The following is a 12,830-nucleotide window of genomic DNA, read 5'->3' on the forward strand; positions in this document are numbered from 1 at the left end:
GCCGTTTAAATATAAAATTCAACAAATTTATGCTAATTAAGAGATATCTAATTGCTGTTTTTATGAAAAATGCACGTCTTCTTACTTATAATTACATATCGCATGCAAACATACAGTTTTCATTGCAAATATAAATTCTTAATTACTTTTCTTTCCTATAAGAGATTGTTTAAATTGAAAACAGCCACATATTAAATTCTTTTTCATCCTTATGAATTTTACGCTTCATGGAAATGTTCGTGGAACAAGTATCTATATTTAAAATTTTGGCACGGCTGAGAATAGAACCCGTGACACACACGCGTTTTAAAAACAGGCGGAAATCATCAAAGTCGATTTTGTCGAACATTTTTGAGAGTTGCACCGAACTATTATGGAGGATTAATATTTGAGTTATGAACATCCCTTACCATAAGTATAAAAAAAATTTCAAAAATCCTATTGCGTTGTGGACCCCTAGTAAGCGAACGAGTGAACCCGACGCAGCACGGAAAGTCGTACATAACTGCATGAACAACTGGCGCCAAGGTAAACTTTTGTTTCGATGCGTAAGTTAAAATTCTTCCCAGGTTATTATTTTCGTTCATCTTGAAGATAGTTTTGTGAAATAAGATGATTCTTTTCAAACACGCTTTATTATCAGGTAGAAATGTAGCGATTAGACGTTTTCTAATATGGTATGTAATTAGACTCTTCAAGAGCAGGCGGACTGATCAAAGAATAAATAATAAATGACAATGAAGAGAGGATAGAGGATAGTGAGGCGTCTTTTATGACGTTAGACGTGGTGAAACCCGTAGTTGGAGAGGTGACTGATGGAAATAATCTTAGGGACAGACGCAAATACTAGTCTAAGGGTGTTAGAGAAGGAATAGTAAATATTTTAGGACGCGGTAGGCTAGAGTAATTAAAATAAAAAATTACATATAACACGTGTAAAATTTTGTTTGATAACCGAGATAAAGTTAGTTACAGAGGGAAGTTCTCGCTTCGCGTGTTGGCACTCCAGATTCGATGGGTTCATTCATCGATTGTCACTTCACTTTAAAGTTCATGTTGTAAAGTTGTGCTTTAGCTTGCATTACTGAAGTCCTCTGAAATGAGTTGTGAGGTATGATAGGCAACAACATATGTGGAGACACATGATCGAGCTCTTTTGTCTGTGAATGTATCATATGGTATAATTGATTGGGCCTGTTTTATTACTGTCGTCCCAAAGGCCTCCGTTATCTAGAATTTCTTGAAAACGAGCTACTAGCTTTATTGGAAGAGGTTCCTTTGGCTACGAGCGGGGATATGATCTTCCAGCCAGAAGGGATACACATTCGCCGGAAGAAGGATGGGCAGAAATGGTCACATTTGTTGGCTACCAAGTTCCCCGAACTTTGCCACTTTAGATTTCAGCCTGTGAGGACGATTGACAGGAGATAAGGAGATGTCTACAAAGAAAAAGTAAACACATGACACAAGGTGAGTGAAATATTTCTTTGGATTGCATTCCAAAAATTGTAAAAACGTCAAAAAAAGTTTTGCATCACTTTGATTCCCAGAACTCCTGAAGACAGACGCTGACGGTGGATATTGTATCGCAGACACAGTCCCTTTGGGGGAGGGGGGTTGTAAACAACCATGCATGAGCAGCGCCTATTAGACGAAGGGGATCCTCCGCATTGTTACTTTGTGCCACGAAGGGCTCTCAAACAAGGGAAATGTCCAGGCGTCTCGGAGTGAATCAAAGCGATGTTGTTCGGACATGGAGGAGATACAGAGAGGCAGGAACTGTCGATGACATGCCTCGCTCAGGCCGCCCAAGGGTTACTACTGCAGTGGATGACCGCTACCTACGGATTATGGCTCGGAGGAACCCTGACAGCAACGCCAGCATGTTGAATTATGCTTTTTGTGCGGCAACAGGACGTCTTGTTAAGACTCAAACTGCGCACAATAGGCTACATGATGCTCAAGTTCACTCCCGACGTCCATGGCGAGATCCATCATTGCAACCACGACACTACGCAGCGCAGTATAGATGGACCCAACAACATACCGAATGGACCGCTCAGGATTGGCATCACGTTCTCTTCACCCATGAGTGTGGCATATGCCTTAAACCAGACAATCGTCGGATACGTGTTTGGAGGCAACCCGGTCAGGCTGAACGCCTTAGACAAACGGGCCAGCTAGTGCAGCAAGGTAGAGGTTCCCTGCTGTTTTGCGGTGGCATTATGTGGGGCCGACGTACGCCGCTGGTGGTCATGGAAGGCGCCGTAACGGCTGTCCGATACGTGAATGCCATTCTCCGGCCGATAGTGCAGCCATATCGGCAGCATATTGGCGAGGCATTCGTCTTCATGGACCAAATTTCGCGCACCATCGTGCACATCTTGTGAGTGACTTTCTTCAGGATAACGACATCGCTCGACTAGAGTAGCCATCATGTCCTACAGACATGAACCCTATCGAACACGCCTGGGATAGACTGAAAAGGGCCGTTTATGGACGACATGACCCATCGACCACTCTGAGGGATCTACGGCGAATCGCTGTTGAGGAGTGTGACAATCTGGAGCAAGAGTGCCTTGATGAACTTGTGGATAATATGCCACGACGAACACAAGCATGCATCAATGCAAGAGGACCTGCTACTGCGTATTAGAGGTACCGGTGTGTACAGCAATCTGGACCACCACCTCTGAAGGTCTCGCTGTGTGGTGGTACAACATGCAATGTGGTTTTCATGAGCAATAAAAAGGGCGGAAATGATATTTATGTTAGTCTCTATTCCAGTTTTCTGTACAGGCTCCGGAACTCCAAAACAACTACAATAAGTGAAATGGAATATTAAAAAGAAACTATAGAAAATAATGTTAAAAAATAAACGTAAGCTTCAACAATGTTATATCAAAACAGGATTGTATACGTGTCAAGTAAAGAATTTCGATTATTCCCTAATGTAAAAAAAGCAAGAATAAACAGAGCACGTTCTGTAAGCGACACAGTGAAAAATTAAAATGTAATGAAACTGCAGCATGACAACGATTCGGCGCATGCAGTCCAAATGTATTAGTTTAATAGCACCAAAATGTTATTACGAAGCCAGAGTCGTTCAGTATTATCCTCCTCAAGGATATCGAAATAGACTACACCGTCTAGCGATAGAACTTCCAGTAAGTTAAAAAAGAGAGGGCGAGATGTATACGTGTATATGATAAATCTTTTCCCTCGAAAATTTCTCTCCTTCATACCTTCCCTGTGTTACCACAGATGACGTGTAACTGATCTCATTTGCACTATGGCTGCAGTACATGCGAGGTGCCTATTTCCTTCCACGGCCCTGAGTGGAATGCATAAGTTGTAATTAATGTCCATCAACTTGCAGTCTTCTATAGTAGTTGTCCGCTGCGCAGAAAACAGCACGTAGTTCGTGAATCCGTTATCATGAGACTGTGATAAACTCTTAACGAGGAACTGATATTTTAAAAATAATTAAATTTCCAATTAGTTGGTTTATACTGGATGCCAATAGCTTTCTATTAAGAGAATACGAGAAACTGCGCGCAATTATATTCCACTTGATGAATCACAAATAATTTTCAATATTCGCACTTTCGTACAAACAAAACGATGAATTGCGTAGTTCATAATTACTATCAAACTGTTCTAGTTATACATCCAAATAACAAGAGATTGTTAATTATGTCCGTAACCTATCCCGACTGAGGCAGAAAACACATCTGTCCGCCGAGACTGCCGAACAGGCTCTCATTTGCAAACTAGACATTGCTAATTAAGTCTTAACTCATACTGACCACGGCAGACAACATGTCTGTCCCTCGACACTGCCGAACCAGCGCTGATCTTACAGCCGATCCATTTCGCTCGCTATCTAAGTTAGGCGTGATCCGAAGATCTCCGAAGTGCTTCGTCAGCCTTTTCGTCTAGCTATCGTTTTTTATACTGTTGCTGATTAACGCTTTTGAAATAATAGACTGATAGCCTGCTGTTGAGAGATGCTTGTACATGAAATGCAAATAAATTAACTGTTTAGTTTTTCTAATATTAATAACAGATCATCATTCTGGCGCACAACTTCCGAACGCAGTAGCCAGTCTCGGAGAATGATCGCAATTTAGGCGGTCTTTCTCACGATACCCGTACCGAACCAACCACCTGTCATAGGTACCTCACACCACTTTATGTCATCTTGCCACTGCTGCCTTCTCAACTGCTCTAAAACGAGCCGGCCGCGGTGGCCGAGTGGTTCTAGGAGCTTCAGTCCGGAACCGCATGACTGCTACGGTCACAGGTTCGAATCCTGCCTCGGGCATGGATGTGTGTGATGTCCTTAGGTTAGTTAGGTTTAAGTAGTTCTAAGTTCTAGGGGACTTATGACCTCAGATGTTGTCCCATAGTGCTCAGAGCCATTTGAACCATTTTTGAAGCTCTAAACCGAATATGATGGTTGTAAAGCCAGAAATATTACAAACTCGTTAGATAGTAGCAGAAAACTAATATAGTTCGCACTGGAACGAATCTTTCACTCTTCAGCGGAGTATGCATTGTTTCGAAATTTCTTGGCAGATTGAAACTGTATGTCGGACCGGGATTCGAACCTGGGACCTTTGGACTTTCGTGGGTAGTGTTCCTCCGACAGCCCTATCAAAGCGCAAGTCACAACCCGCCCTTACAGCTGTTCTTCTGCCAGTACTTTTCTCCTAACTCCTAAACGTTATAGAAGTGTTACGTACTTTGCGGGACTAGCACTCTTTTAGAAAAGGATGAGAAAAATGACTTAACTCACAACCCAGGTCATAGAGCATGTAGTTCCACTCCGCAGCGGAGTGGCAGATTACGACTGTGTGGTACACCGGGACTCGAAGACTCGAACTTGACCTCGCCCCTGTGCTCTTACCGTCGTAGCTATCCGAGCGCGATGCAGAACATAGATAGCCGAAGTCACGGGTTCGAGTCTCGGTCTAGCGTACAGTTTTAATCCGCCAAGAAGTTTCAACACATGATGCTTCCAGTGGATATCAGTTTTTACGATGAGGTGCAAAGTCTACGAAAACTGGAGTAAAAGAGTTGAATCACAGATAATCTTTCCCAAGAGATTCCCCTCTCCATGGCGATGAATATTGCTGGTGAGCTGCAGTTACCAAGTGTGGAAAACCAGTAACAAAAACGATCCCCTCACGAATGGGTCTGCCAGATCTTGGAAGAAGACCCTCGTGAGACCATCACATGCCACGATCGATTTCTGTCTGGAAGAGGTAGGGCTGTGTCGCAGAGCGAGAGTTGTTTTTCTGTGCAGACACAAAGAAGCGGAGACGGCAGCAAGCAGCGGGAGCGGTCGGAGGCCCTAACGCGGTTAGTCGCTAATCAGGTCCATTACCTGCTCAAAGCAGCCTCATTTCATTAGCCCCTGTTTACACGGCCGAGGCTAATGTAATATTACGGCCCGCCCGTGTCTCATTGATGGAATTAAATTCCTCACATCCTCGAGATGGTGCTCTGAGGGACGAAACACTGTCCTCCGCTAACGTCGTGCGCTGGTCACGACTACCTCTTCCTCCCCCCCTTCCCTCCCGCATTGTGTGTGTGTGTGTGTGTGTGTGTGTGTGTTGTGTGTGTCACACGAGAGAGAGAGACCCACGTTTCGGTCATAATGGCGACACAATTGTCGCATTTGTAGTACAGCGTTTATAAGGACATGGTTACGGCAATACGTGGCAGCAATAGTGTTGCCGTCAACATTGCTGCAATGAGGCTGCAGTACACGGAAATACTGCGAGATGATCCAGAAATATTGCAGATAGAGCAAGCTGTTTAGGTAGTTGCCGAAGTATGACCCAACCGTGTTCCCATCCACTGAGGGTAGAGAATGTTTCGTACGGCCAGACCGTATCTATCTCTGTTCTTGTGTTTAGATGCTTCCCTCCCGCTCTCTACCATGCTACTCCCTTTCTCTCGCGCCGTCAGCGCTGCAGGGCCTAATCACGATGTCCGAGCGGTGAAACAGTATCATTTAGATTCGGGTTCAAAGATGACGTGCACGAGGAGGAACTCTCTTGGCCTCTGTAACGTACATGTGGGGGAACGAGAGAACTAGATATTTCGGAAACGTGATACATACATCTACGGGCAGAACTATGGAAGATGCAACTCCTGTATACAAAGAAAATAGTCTAGAAAAGGAAATTTTCAAAGATATCTTTGTAGTAGATGTGCAGCAGCAAGCAATAATTGTAGTCTACATTGCGTCTGGTAATAAACTGTTTCCTTGTTCATAGGTAGGAAAAAGCCAACTATCATTTCTTTTTTATTACTGTATTCACTATTACTAGTCACGTACCAAAATTCTGGTCACGGACGTTATAAAATTCATACTTATCTCACTGTACAGGTGAACAAAAAAAATATTAACATAAACATTCGATTGTTATTTCAGACTTAATTAATTCCTTGAATCATTCCACCAAAGCGTTAAGACGTCTGGTACCAACAGACGCAGCAATGAGAAGCGCACTTTGGAAAGGTATATCAAACACCAGTACCCAAAAACTGAAGGGTTCTAAACTAGTATACTGTCTTTCGTACGCCGGCCGGGGTGGCCGAGCGGTTCTAGGCGCTACAGTCTGGAACCGCGCGACCGCTACGGTCGCAGATTCGAATCCTGCCTCGAGCATGGATTTGTGTTATGTCCTTAGGTTAGTTATGTTTAAGTAGTTCTACGTCTAGGGGACTGATAACCTCAGAAGTTAAGTCCCATAGTGCTCAGAGCCATCTGAACCATTTTTTGTCTTTCGTACTGGCATTCAGCGTGGCGATTCTACTGGAAAATCTGGAATTCTCACAACGTTTTACTTAGAAAAATCGGGGAAAACTGGGGGAATATCAGGAATCTAATAAAATCTCGGGGAATTTTGAGTTTTTATCATAGCATTAAAACTGTATTTTATTGAATTTTATGTCACTTATTTTAAAATACTTACTATTTAAAAGTGTGTTAATTATATGAATATTATTCTATATAAATCATCGATGTTTGAAAAACTGTGGTTAAACTACTGCTTCTGACTGGTATATACACTAATGAGCCAGAACATTATGACCACCTACCCAATAGCCAGTATGTCTACCTTTAACAGGGTAACAGCGGCGCGCATCGTGACGTGGAAGCAACGAGGCGTTGAAAGGTCGCTGAAGGGAGTTGATACCACGTCTTCACACTCAAGTCACCTTACGGGGTGGGAAGGGGGGGAGGGGAGAGCGATGAGCTCTGAACTCTGATGCTACGTTCAATCACACCCCGCAGGTGTTCGATCGGGTTCAGATGTGGCGAGTTGGGGGCCAGCACATCAATTGGAACTCACCACTGTGTTCCTCGAACCATTCCATCACACTCCTGGCCTTGTGACATGGTGCATTATCTTGCTGAAAAATGCCACTCCCGTCAGGAAACGTGATAGTCATGAAGGGGTGTACGTGGTCTGCAACCAGCGTACGATACTCCTTGGCCGTAGTGGTGCCTTGCACGAGCTCCACTGGACCCATGGATGCCCACGTGAATGTCCGCAGCGCATAATGGAGCTGTTACCAGCTTGTCTCCGTCCCGCAGTACAGGTGTCAAGGAGCTGTTAGTCTTGAAGACGACAGGTTCGCTCCCTCCCATCGGTATGATGATGACGGTATCGGGATGCATCAGACCAACCAACGCTGCGCCACTGCGCCAACGTCCTGTGCCGAGGATCACGTGCCCTATCCAGTCATAGCTGCCGATGTCGTGGTGTTAACATTTGTACATGCATGGGTCGTCGGCTGCGGGGGCCCATCGTTCCGGGTGTTCTTATACTCTGTTCTGTTTTACCAGTCTGCCCAGCCTAAGACATCTGTAAAGATGGATGGCCGCCCAACCCCATGACGTATGGACGTGATTTCACCTTAGTTTCGCTACGTGATGAAGACACCACAGCACTTCTCGAACACCCGACAAGTAGCGCATTTTCCGAAATGCTCGTGTCGAACCTCCAGGTCATCACAATCTGCCGTCGGTCAAACTCAGATAGATCGCACTCCTTCCCCTTTCTGCACACCGAGAGCACGCTCACTGATACTACATGCAACATGCGTGTGTCTGACTAGCAACTCATTCCTCGCCAGGCGACGCTGCTATCACCTGGACGGATTTATATCGATTGTAGGCCGGTGGTCATATGTTCTGGCTGATCAGTTTAGCTCAGCTGGGAAGAAAGAAGGATCGTTATTGTGGTATGCTTTCCTGCCCTGCCCACCTCCTCCGCACTCACCATAAATTTATCACGAGCTTCTTGGCACCATCTTCCTCCTCATACCTGGAATTCGTAGGGAATTTTTGTACAAAATTTGACCAGCCACCCTGTCATTGCTCTTACCAAATCTCAGACGAATTACTTTTACAGTATGCTGAAAACAGTGTTCTGCGAGTCGTTCACTTAGGCACCAATAAAACTGGCCACCCTCACACATTTCTAAGTCCAGCCATCACCACGACCTAGCAACTCTGAAGAATGCGGAAGTTTCTGGGGAAAGTGTTGTTTTCCCCTGGAGCTGTTACAGCGTTGTATCTGCTCGTGGTCTGGTAGCAAACGTCGTGCAATGTGGACTCACAAGAAGTCGCATTTCGAATCCACTCCTTCCTTTTTTTAACCGGATTTCGGCTGTCTGTTGAAAGATATCAGAGTAATGTAATCGCAATTTGCTTCACTTTCTAACCCATCATAATTGCAAAAACTTTCAGAAAAAATTCTGCTAGAGTGTCCGTGGCTGCCTCAAGATAAGAACAATTCATGCTCGAATGTTTCCTCTCCTTACAACGGCTACCGCCCAGACGCCACCAGCTGCAGTCTCAACAGGTGATCAACACGCGGCATTGGGCATGTATCTGCTCTCGCATTCATAAACACAATTTTTTCTATTGTACTTTGATTTTCCGTTTGCAATAACTTTCATAAACCGAGTGAACATCGTGCAGTATTACAACAAGAGTAGGTTGCTATGATTGCACTTAGAATGGTAATTATCTTATTTGAAGCTCCTATGTGTGTCTTGCAGTTGCGTACTGGATTTTGCATGCTTGAATCTTATTATCGTTGTTTAAACGTTATAGTCGTAACTATAGAAAAGTCTATCACTTGCGGCATATTGTTCGCTTTGGGTTTAATAGAAGAGTGAAGGCAGCTCAAGACAATTGTGTGTGTGTGTGGGGGGGGGGGGAGGAGGGGAGGGGGAGAGTGCGTGCTATCGGGCAAATTATGTCAGAAAAGAATTTTCTTCTTTCAAGAAAAATCGTTCTCGCATGCATAATTTTCCGCTTTCAGGAAGTGTCGATAATTTACGTGTGTGAAGAATTGGTACCATTTACTTTAGTGCGACGTTGGCGTTTAATCGGCAGGGTTCAGAAGTCGGGTGTAGGAGTGCTGCATGCTCTCATTCAAAGCAACGTGTAAGTTGTGATTATTACTGCATTTTTCATGAACAGCAACAGTTCACTTATTGAGCATTCCTTTGCAATATTGTGTTATTGTTTCTGGTGATGAGTTACGATGACTTTATGTTAATTTCGTAAGAACAGATGAAAATGGCCGAGAAATGTGTCCGAACAAAGGGCAGTGTGAAAATATTTTGCATCTGGTGGCACAAATAGGGTGATGTGCACTTCATCCACAGGAGTGTGTCCATCGCAGCTAGATACCTCTTGGCCACAGTGTTAGGAAAACTATAAACAAAACTGAAAGTGTTGGTAGTACACGATAATGCACTCAGTTGATCTCACAAATAAAGTATTCAGGAAGTTGTTTGGGAAGTTGACACTCACACACTTATTCTTCTGATCTTGGGCCCTCAGATGTTTACTTTTCCTGCTCTTAAATAAAAAACTGTCAAGAAAATTCTGTTCCGTATTTGTTGTTTAGTTCAATAAACTAATATAAAAATGATATTAAAATATGCACTGTACTAATACAAATGAATTACAACTTACCACAATAACCTTAGACGAAAACGTATTTTAATAAACAGTAAAGCATCTAATGTGAGCGCGTCTTAAGTGGCACGCGTTTGTAAGATTTACACACTTTGGAGTTCGAAGTTCTGTCTGTTTACGTGTTGTGCTGTCAAACTATAGTTGTATGGAAATGTTGCAATTTGTGTAGACTCGTAAAGGAACCTCATTAATAAATTATGCAGTGCATAATTTCAGCAATAGAAATGTGTATTCACAAAAACCAAATATTATGCAAGCAGGAGGAGAAAAAGGCACTATGAAATGTGCAGTAACACAAGTTTTTCGTCTTCACGCCATGCTTTACTGGAAGTACCAAGAAGGATTACGATGGGAACGTTTTCTTAAGATTTTCTTATTTTTCTTCTATCTAGCTTCTTGTAGCTCTTATCACAGAACAGGTAAAAAGTTAGCTTTCAGCGAGATGGGAGATGGGAGCTAAGATAGCCCTCACTTTTCAGCGTGGCCCCATTACCCCAGAGCTAGTGAAGAAGTGTGCCATTTGTCTCTCCCTTATTGCCCCAGGCCCTACACGTTGTCGAGGTTGTTTCGCCTATGCTGCAGAAGTTTCGTTGGGAAGCCCTTATAAATCCTCCATACATTACCGATCTCCTCCCAAGCAATTTCCGTATTTTTGAAGCCCCGAGGAAAGACATTTGTGGCAGTCAGTTTGCTTTGGACAAAGAGGGGCACGCCTGGATACAATCATGGTTCCGGAACCGACAAACATTTTTCCGTGAAGGCATTGGCCGTCTTGTCTCACAGTGGGAAATTTATTAACTCGAACTTGGGGCCTTTGCCTTTCGCGGGCAAGTGCTCTACCAACTGAACTACCTAAGCACGACTCACGCCCCGTCCTCACAGCTTTACTTCTGCCAGTACCTCGCCTCCTATCTTCCAAACCTTACAGAAGCTCTCCTGCGAACCTTGCAGAACCAGCACTCCTGAAAGGAAGAATATTGCAGAGACATGGCTTAGCCACAGCCTGGAGGATGATTCCAGAATGAGATTTTCACTCTGCAGCGGAGTGTGCGTTGATATGAAACATCGTGGCAGATTAAAACTGTGTGCCGGACCGAGACTGGAACTCGGGACCTTTGCCTTCTGCAAGGTTCGCAGGAGAGCTTCTGTAAGGTCCTGACCTCGAGTCTCGGTCCGGCACACAGTTTTCATCCGCCAGGAAGTTTCATATCAGCGCACACTCCGCTGCAGAGTGAAAATCTCATTCTGGCACAGTTTACTTACTTCTTACCCACCTGTCTCCTTTTTTGTTTTGTTTTTACTGCCTCTTATATTTATCTAGAATCTGCAGCGCAGTATATAGTCTCACATCACAGGAAAAGAACGCATGTCACTCCTCTTTCGAAAAGGGTGAAAGTGGGATGCAGAAAATTACAGATTAGTTTTCCTGAAGAGATACTAGAGCACTTTTTAAGCTCAGACAGTATGACTGTCCCAGAAGGGAAGCAAGCGCCTCTCAAAGAATCAGCACGAATGCAGGAAAAACGATCGTTTGGAACACAGTTTGCTCTGTTCATACGCGGCATCTTGCCAACAGTATATGTTGGTGGACAGAACTGCTAACCAAAATACAGTGTGTCTTTGCAAAAGCGTAGTTGACTCGATGAATATTTGGTTTATAGACCGAATAAGCCATACTGGACGGCGAATGTTCCACAGAAACGAAAGAAACATCGGGTATGCCCGAAGTATGCGTAATATGAGCTCGAATGTTCTCAATATACGTCACGTTGCATCAGAAGGGATCAGCAGCATTGTTCGCAGCAGACTGTACGCTAACGATGCTATTGTGTACGGGAATGTTTCGTCGTAAAACGATCGTAGACAACTGCAGAAAAACTTGAACCAAATTGTCATTTGGTTTAATGATTGGCAGCGCTCGTTAAATGTGGGTATTGCAAGAAAATCCCTTTAACAAAGGTAAAGATCTCAGTAGTACCAGATTACAAGAGTAAGGATGAAAATCGGTCATGTCACTTCGTGTAATTATTTCGTGGTAGCACCAAAAAGCGGTATGAAACAGGACTATCACGTAGATTCAGTGTAAAGCCCTCTTCATGCGGGGCGAGGCAGCTAACATTGAAGTCGAAATTCAACGTCACGTGACACACCGCCACCGGTACACGTGACAAACTGGTTAACGTCGTCTTCATTTGGCTCGTAAACCACGTAGTTTGTTTACGATAATGGACTCGCGTAAAATCCCACACTAGCTCTATTAAAATGCACATTTCGTCTCTTGTCCATATGCCAGTAATGTTCTCTTCTTTGTGGCATAATAAATATCCGTGATTATGTAGTAAGACAAAAAGAAAACATGTATGTCTGGTCAGTAAGGACATCAGCTTATAAAAGTTCAAAAATGGCTCTGAGCACTATGGGACTTAACATCTGTGGTCATCAGTCCCCTAGAACTGAGAACTACTTAAACCTAACTAACCTAAGGACATCACACACATCCATCCCCGAGGCAGGATTCGAACCTGCGACCGTAGCAGTCGCGCGGTTCCGGACTGAGCACCTAGACATAAAAGTTCACAAAATCTAAAAATCTCATCCTGACAGAGAGCACACGTATATTTGTTGTGGTTGGCAGGAGAGCCAACACCGTGTTACTAGAGGAAGCCGAAAGGCACGCGTTTTAGCTCACGCAGGCTGGTGTGAGGTCTGCAACAGGACAAGGAAATTAGAATTTAGAAAAAACGGACGTAGCTGGTGGAATACTTAACTTTAATCCATTAATGGTGAACGTCGCTCTTGACGGTACATG

General features: G+C 44.0%; 1 protein-coding gene across 4 annotated transcripts in view; it reads left to right on the forward strand.

Annotated features, from left to right (window-relative positions):
* LOC124721577 (1-acyl-sn-glycerol-3-phosphate acyltransferase alpha-like) overlaps positions 1-12,830 on the forward strand; it is a 787,251-nt gene that overhangs the window by 401,217 nt on the left and 373,204 nt on the right. The window lies entirely within an intron of this gene.

The sequence above is a fragment of the Schistocerca piceifrons genome, chromosome X (assembly GCF_021461385.2).
Source record: "Schistocerca piceifrons isolate TAMUIC-IGC-003096 chromosome X, iqSchPice1.1, whole genome shotgun sequence".
Classification (NCBI taxonomy): Eukaryota; Metazoa; Arthropoda; class Insecta; order Orthoptera; family Acrididae; genus Schistocerca; species Schistocerca piceifrons.